This window comes from Acinonyx jubatus, chromosome C1 (genome assembly GCF_027475565.1).
Source record: "Acinonyx jubatus isolate Ajub_Pintada_27869175 chromosome C1, VMU_Ajub_asm_v1.0, whole genome shotgun sequence".
Lineage (NCBI taxonomy): Eukaryota > Metazoa > Chordata > Mammalia > Carnivora > Felidae > Acinonyx > Acinonyx jubatus.
This window is the reverse complement of record NC_069381.1, coordinates 168,706,439-168,715,336: the sequence shown is the minus strand read 5'-3', so window position 1 is coordinate 168,715,336 and position 8,898 is coordinate 168,706,439. Positions and strand designations below refer to the sequence as shown.

Genomic DNA, 8,898 nt, shown 5'->3' with positions numbered 1-8,898 from the left:
CAGTAGAGTTTTGGCAATGGTGCAGTCCTGAACACCATAGATTAATAACATGTAGGGGTGGGGCCAAGATGGTGGAGCAGCATGGAAGTTCTTGACTTCTTTCATCCCTTAAAGGCAGCTAGACCAGCACTAAACCAATTTTCACACCCAGGAAATTTATCTGAAGATTAACACAACAATCTGTGTAACTTGAGCCACAGATCTTGGCTGATACACACCGTGTGGAGAGATGAACTGGGGGAGAGAGAAGCCATGGAGGGTAGGGAGCTGTTTTTGTTGAGAGAGGACAGAGAAAGTGGGGAAAAGTGTGGGATGCCAGGAAAGTACAGAAAAAGCATTCCCCTGAAAGTAGCTGGAAAGAAAGAAAAAGAATGGAAACACTCACAAGGGACTAAACAAGAAATCTGTTTCCCTAAACCACTGACCTGGAGAAAGGAAAGGTTTCAATTCCATTAGTACTCTATAAACAGGGGAGTGCAGAGTGTGAAATTCTGGAGCTCAATACCTGTCAGTGCTCTGGTGGGGAGAAAGATCGAATCTCCAGGAGTAGGCAGTGATGTCCAAGGGGTTCATGGGCCAAAAAGGGAGAAGCAGTTCCCCTGCTTGGAGGGCATTTGGTAGAGGAACATGGTCTCCCACAGGCAAAGGTCCCAGCAGACCCTGGAGAATAGCCACATTTTCTGGAATTGGAACAAAGATGATACAGTGCGGTGAAAACTGGTGCTGGCTATGTGTTGTGATTTGCCATAATCTCTGAACTTTTGCCACTGCATGATTGCATGAATTTATTCTGGGGTAAACCAGTGCCCGGCCACAATCTCAGAACCTCTGCCTCAGCAAGATCACATGAATGTTCTCTGGGGCAAGCCTGCATCTGACCATTGCTCAGTGAGACCCTCTCCCAGAGGGTTGGAGCAGGTCCAAGCCACAGGGTTCTCAGAAGTGAGGGGTTTGGAAACACAGTCCCATCTGAGATAAAAGTTGGGAGGGAGGTGCCTGGAAGGCTGACAGCTTGGACACAGACAGTGTAGAAGTGGGGAGTGGACAGAATCCTGAGACAAGGGATGGGTGCCTGTTTGTGGGTTGGTATGACTGCAGAGTTCCTGTGCCAGAAACCAGGAGGCTGGGTGATGCTATTTTCACTTTTCACGTGCATGCACATACACGCTCACACTGATCCACCCCATTCTGTTTTCTGGTTCATTTATTTGTTGTTGTTTTTGCTTTTGTTTAAATTGTTTTGCTTTTTTTTCTTTTTCTCAGATACAGAAAGGGAAAATTTGATTTTTATTTTCCTTTTTTAAAAAAAATATTTTAAATTTGGGGCACCTGGGTGGCTCAGTCAATTAAGCATCCAACTTCGGCTCAGGTCATGATCTCATAGTTCTTGAGTTCGAGCCCCACATTGGGCTCTGGGCTGACAACTCAGAGCCTGGAGCCTGCTTCAGATTCTGTGCCTCCCTCCCTCCCTGCACTGCTCATGCTCTGCCTCTGTCTCTCAAAAAATGAATAAATGTTTTAAAATATATATATTTTTTTCTGTTTGCTATTTTTTGTAATTTTTTTATTCTATTTCACTTTCTTCATTTCATTACTTTTTTTTCTTTTCTTCTTTACTTTCCCTTTTATCTATATTTTATCAAGCTTCTTTCAACAAACAGACCAAAACACTCCTAGGATCTAGCTTTCTTTGTTTGATTTTTTGGGTTGTTTTCAATTTTTTTATTTTTTTAAATTTTATTTTATTAATTCTTTTTCTTCCTCCAAAATGACAAAACAAAGGAATTCGCCCCAAAAGAAATAATGGGAAGAAATGACAGTCAGGGGCCTAATCAACACACATATAAGCAAGATGTGTGAACCAGAAATCAGAACTATAATACTAGCTGGGGGTGAAAAAAAGCACAGAACCCCTTTCTGCAGACATAAAAGAAGTAAAATCTAGTCAGGACGAAATTAAAAATTCTATAACCCAATGCAATCTTGAATAAATGCCAGTGATATAGAAGATGTAATTATGGAGAACAATGCAGTAAAAAGAGGGAAACCAAGGCAAAAGAACATGATACAAAAATTAGAGAACTCAGTGACTTCTTAAAAAGAAATAACATCCATATCATAGGAGTCCCAGAAGATGAAGAAAGAGAAAAAGAGGTAGAAGGTTTATGTGAACAAATTATAGCAGAAAACTTTCCTAATCTAGGGAAAGACACAGACATCAAAATTCAAGAAGCATAGAGAACCCCCCAAAAATTACCATCAACAAGGCATATCATAGTCAAATTCACAAAATACACAGATAAGGAAAGAATTATGAAAGTAAAAATGGACAAAAGTCATTAACCTATAAGAGAAGACAGATCAGGTTTGCAGCAGACCTATCCACAGAAACTTTCTAAAGAAGGTAGAAAGGTCTGATACACAACTTAATCTTACAGCTAAAAGAGCTGGAATAAGAACAGCAAATAAAGCCCAAAACCAGCAGAAGACAGGAAATAATAAAGAATAGAGCAGAAATCAATGATATCAAAATAAATAAATAAATACATACATACATACATACATACATACATACATACATACAAACCCAGTAGAACAGATCAATGAAATCAGGAGCTGGTTCTTTGAAAGAATTAACAAAACTGATAAAACCTAGCCAGATTGATCAAAAAGAGAAAGAAAAGGACCCAAATAAATAAAAGCATGAATGTAAGAGGAGAGATCACAACTAACACTACAGAAATACAAACAATAATAAGAGAACATTAAAAGCAATTATATGCCAATAAATTGGGCAAACTATAAGAAATGGACTGATTCCTAGAAACATATAAACTACCAAAACTTAAGCAGGCAGAAATGGAAAATTTCAAGAGATCCATAACCAGTAAAGAAATCAAATTAGTAATAAAAAATCTGCCAAAATACAAGAGTCCAGGACTGGATGGCTTTCCAGGGGGAATTCTACCAAACATTGAAAGAAGAGTTAACACCTATGCTTTTGAAGCTGGTCCAAAAAATACAAATGGAAGGAAAACTTCTAAACTCATTCTACAAGGCCAACATTACCTTGATTCCAAAACCAGACAAATACCCCACTAAAAAGGAGAACTACAGACCAATTTCCCTGATGAACATGGATGTAAAATTATCAACATGATACTAAGCAACCAGGTCCAACAATAAATTAAAAGAATTATTCGTCATAATCACTTTATACCTGGGATGCAGGGCTGGTTCAATATCCACAAATTAATCAATGTGACACATCACATTAATAAAAGAAAGGATAAGGACCACATGATCCTCTCAATAGATGCAAAGAAAGCATCTGAAAAAATACAGCATCCTTTCTTGATAAAAAGCCTCAAGAAAGTAGAGACAGAAGGATCATACCTCAAGATAAAAAGCCAGATATGAAAGATTCACCAAGAATATCATCCTCAATGGGGAAAAACTGAGAGCTTTTTCCTAAGGTCAGGAACAAGGCAATAATGTCCACTCTCACCATTGTTATTCAATATAATGTTGGAAGTCCAAGCCTCAGCAATCAGATAACACAAAGAAATAAAAGGCATCCAAATCAGCAAGAAAAAAAAAATCAAACTTTCACTCTGCAGACAACATGATACTCTATTGGGAAAACCCAAAAGATTCCACCAAAACACTGCTAGAACTGATCCATGAATTCAGCAAAGTCACAGAATATAAAATCAATGTACAGAAATCTGTTGCATTTCTATACAACAATCATGAAGCAGGAGAAAGAGAACTCAAGGAATCAATCCCAATTACAATTGCACTAAAACCCATAAAATGCCTAGGAATAAACCTAACCAAAGAGGTGAAAAAAATCTATACACTGAAAACTACAGAAAGTTATGGAAGAAATTGAAGAAGATAACCCCCAAAATGGAAAAATACCCCATGCTCGTGTATTGAAAGAATATTATTAAAATGTGGATTCTACCCAAAGCAAACTACATACCCAATGACATCCCTATTAAAATAATACCAGCATTCTTCACAGAGCCAGAACAAACAATCCTAAAATTTGTATGGAACCAGGAAAAACTCTGAATAGGCAAAGCAATCCTGACAAAGAAAAGCAAAGCAAAGCTGAAGGCATCATAATTCTGGACTTCAAGATGTATTACAAAGTTGTAATCATCAAGACAGTATGGTACTGGTATTAAAAACAAACAGTAGAACGGAATAGAGAACCCAGAAATGGACCCACAAATGTATGGCCAACTAATCTTTGACAGGGAAGGAAAGAATATCTAATGGAATAAAGACAGTCACTTCAGCAAATGGTAATGAGAAAACTGGACAGCAACATGTATAAAAATGAACCTAGATCATTTTCTTACACTATACACAAAAGTAAACTCAAAATGGATGAGACCTAAATGTAAGATAGGAAGCTATCAAAATCCTAGAGGAGAAAGTAGGCAGCAACCTCTTTGACCTCGGCTGCAGCAATTTCTTACTCAACACATCTCTGGAGGCAAGGGAAACAAAAGCTAAATGAACTACTGGGACCTCATCAAGATGAAAAGTTTCTGCACAGTGAATGAAACAATCAGCAAAACTAAAACACAAATGATGAAATGGGAGAAGATATTTGCAAATGATATATGAGATAAAGGGATAGTATCCAAACTCTATAAAGAACTTATCAAAATCAACACCTAAAAACCAAATAAGCCAGTGAAGAAATGGGCAAAAGACATGAATAGACACTTTGCCAAGATGTGATATACATATACAATGGACTATTACTCGGCAATCAAAAGAATGAAATCTTGCCATTTGCAACAATGTGGATGTGTATTATGCTAAGTGAAATTAGTCAGAGAAAGACAAATATCATATGACTTCACTCATATGTGGAATTTAACACACAAAACAGATGAATATAAGGGAAGGGAAGCAAAAGTAACATAAAAACAGGAAGGGGGACAAACCATAAGAGACTCTTAAATACAGAGAACAAACCAGGTTTGCTGGGGAAGTTTTGGGTGGGGAGGATGGGCTAAATGGGCAAAGATCATTAAGGAGGACACTTATTGGGATTAGCGCTGGGTATTATATGTAGGGGATGATTCTCTGGATTCTACTTCTGAAATCATTATTGAACTACATGCTAGCTAACTTGGATTAGATAGATGATAGAAACATTAGATAGATAGATAGATAGATAGATAGATAGATAGATAGATAGATAGATAATCTAATGAAGCCTTTATCTGCCTTTGGCCAAAATGGTAAACAGAGAATAACACAATTACCCTGATAGCTGACAACTGGTAGCTTGCCTAGAAATTATACCAATCCATGGTGTCCCTGCTGAATTTAAATAACTTAACAGAATATCAACATCTGATGACATTACTCCATGGCTGTAACAGAACAAAACAAAATACAAGAACATCACACAAAAACAAAAATTACTATCTCTTTCTCTCTCTTAACCAAATACTTGGCCACTGCATCTGTAACTATGACAATTCTAGCTCTACTTTTCCACTTTACCTACTAGATTAAGTTATTAAAATACACATAGTAATTTGCCAACATTCCATAACAAATACTAATCCAGAACACAATCCCCTTTTATTTTCCTTCTCAAAAATCACCTAGGATAAACCAAAAAACAGTAAAGGCCCATGCTATCCTTTACTGACACAACCTACAATTCCACACTTGTCCCATCATCATTGCTACAGCAAGTTAATAAATCTACTTTGACTCTAGGTGTGTTCCTGATGGTCTTTAGACATTATGGTTTATTAAGCTCACACACAACAGGAGGGCTTAATTAGAAAGACTATGACTGCGGTACCTGGGTGGCTCAGTTGGTTAACCTTCTGACGGTTGATTTTAGCTCAGGTCTTGATCTCAGTGTCATGAGTTCAAGCCCTGCATTGGGCTCCATGCTGGGCATAAAGCTTACTTAAAACAAAAAAGACAAAACAAAAAAAAAAAGAAAACGAAAAAGAGAAAGGCTATGACTATGACTATTCCAAACATTAGTTAGCCTGTATATTAAATGGAATTTTCATGGTTTGTTGATGTGAATGTAAATTGGTATGACCACTTTAGAAAATTCTTCAGCTATATTTACCTAAGCTAAATATATAACTATTCCATGTTCCAAGACTTCCATCCTCGGTTTATGGCCAAGAGATAAGGAAATACATAGCCACTAAAAGATAAGCATGGAATGTTCATGGCTCTTCTATTCAAAATAGCACCAAACTGAAAGCAAGCCTAAAGTTTATCCCCCCAAAAAAGTAAAAAGGTAAATCACTTACTTACTACACAGCAATACGAATGAACTAATTAATATTATACTTCATATGAATTAATCTCAAAAACATGTTGAGCAAATAAACCAGACATTAAATGTACATGCTGGATGAATTCCTTTATATATAAAGTTTAAAAAGAGATTCTAATACAGCTATAATTTAGAATATTGGTTATACCTAACATTTAGTTACTAGAAGCACAAAGGGGATTTAGGGAGATCTGGTAATCCTCTGCTTCCTGATCTGGATTACATGAGTATATAATGCTTGTGGAAATTCATAAATCTGTATAGATGTCCACTTCTCTGTTTGCTAAAATTTTTGTTTTGTTTTGTTTTGGGGATTTGCAGAGTCATCTGAGGCTTTATTTGGGAAAAGACACTTGAATTGGCTTTTAGTAGGGGGTACTGGCAAGAGGGGGTACCCAGGGCCGCAGACTCCCTGCTAAGGGTAGGCTGAGGACCTGTGCTGAGCCTCAGGCATGTCTCCTGTTCTCCAAGGCTCCCCTGTATAGCTCCTGCCCACAAAGGCTCTACGGTAACCACAGGAGTAGGAGGCCAAGAGGGACCACAGATGTTGTTCACTTGGACAGAAGGACATTAGATGACTTGCACACCAGCTTCCCATGATAGGTCTCAATCTTCTTCACAATCATTGCCATGGAGAAGCTGACAGGGCTGAAGGAACTCGATCCCTCACCAGAGCTGAAGTTACACTGGAAGAAGCTGAGGTCATAATTGAGGCCAGGGCTTGTGAGGCCCCAGTAAGCCAAGCTCAGCCCACCTGAGTAGCCATTGGTGGTCTTAGTTTGGATACTCATGTTCTGCATACCAGACTCCAACCAGCTCTCCTTACCCTCCAGGAGCTTGTTGTCGGTGGTGATCTCCATGTCCAAGGCCAGCTTGATGTTCATGAGCTCCCTCAGCCACCATGCCATGTCCTCCTTGGCTCACAGCAGGGTGTCCTCCAGCTTGGCCAGCTTGGCACTGGTGTCCTTAATGGCCAGCTCCCTGCACTGCTAAGCATTAGCTGTGGCAGACCCCAGGGAAGCCCTCTGGCCTTTGAGTCTCTTGATCTCAGCCTAGAGTTGTCTAATGTTCTGTTTCATCTTGGAAATCTCCATCTTCTATGATGGAGGTCATCCCTGTGCTTCCTAGCCAATATCTGCAGCTCTTCCCACTTAATCCAGTACATGGTCTCAGTCTCAGCCCAATTGCAGTTGGCAATGCCCTCATACTAGGCCTTGACCTCAGAGATAATGCTGTCCAGATCTAGGGAGAAGATGTTGTCCATGGACAGGACCATGGACATGTCTGAGATCTGGGACTGCAGATTAAAGATATCCTCTTCATATAGCTGCCTTAAGAAGCCAATCTTGTCAGTCAGCTCTTCCAGGCAAACTCCAGCTTCAACTTGTTCACATAAGCTTCCTCCAAATCCTTCTTGATAAGAACAAACTCATTCTCCATGTCTACACTCACTTTGATCTCCTCCTCCTATTCTTGAAGTCCTCCACCAGCCCCTGCATATTGCCAAGCTCCACCTCCGGCTTTAGCTTCTCCTGGCCCAGTGTGTTCAGCTACCATGCAAGATTGTTGACATAGCTCTTGAACACATTGCCCATGTTGCTCCATGCTACCAGAGAAGGTTCCACCTCATCTCCAGAATTTTGTTCTGCTGCTCTAGGTGCTACATTGTATCAATGAAGGAGGCAAACTTGTTTTTGAGGGTCTTGATCTACTTCTTCTCCTGGGTGTGCACAGTCTGGATGCTGGGGCCCACTGCCAGCTCACAGGGGTTCAGCAGGCTTTGGTTCACTGAGAGAGCTGTGACACGCCCCCACACCCCTGGCCACACCACAACCCCGACTACATTCGTGCAGGTGACCAGACCACCCTGGAAGCTGCTGCTGCTGCCGCCCACTCAGGGAAAGGCAGAGGAGGAGATGTGGGCAGCAGGCACACTCGTGTATGAACGGCTGCTGAAGGCCTAGGCTCTGGAGGTGGACATGTTGTAGGACTTCTGGGTCACCCTGATGCACATGGTGAAGGCTGGGGTGCAGGTGAGTAGGCTGAACCTGACAGAGCTTTGAGAACGAGCTGAGAAGCTGCTTTTAGGTAGGCTAAATTTTTTGAAATTACATTTTTTCATAAAAATGTAGAAGGCACCCCAAAACTGAACTCTCATTCTTGCAGAGTAAAGATTCTACTAAAAAGAAAACTACTTTAGATATAGTTACTGTATTATTCAGAGTCCCACCATGAAACACACAGCACATCAAAGGTTAGTTGAAACAAGTTTAAGGAAGAAACAGTCTGTAGAAGTGTAGGCAGAATTCAGTGCAGTATGCCATGGTGGTGCACCCAGGAGCTAGCAAGAGCTTACGCCTCAATGAGGAAGGGGTAAGAGTTACCAGACGCCAGCAAATACTGTAGTAGATGATGAGTACCTCAAAGGGAGCAGCCGCTGCTAAAACCTTACTCTGGCAGGGAAAGGAAAAAGGAAATAATTACTTTGAGCTTTCTTTTTCCTCCCACAATCAGCTCTCATGTTGCTAATCCAACCAGAACCTGAGTTAAAG

At 40.0% G+C, this 8,898-nt stretch overlaps 1 pseudogene; it reads right to left on the bottom strand.

The window, feature by feature from the left end:
- Positions 1-6,816: 6,816 nt before the first annotated feature.
- LOC106967442 (keratin, type II cytoskeletal 8-like) lies at positions 6,817-8,568 on the bottom strand (annotated as a pseudogene).
- Positions 8,569-8,898: the final 330 nt, after the last annotated feature.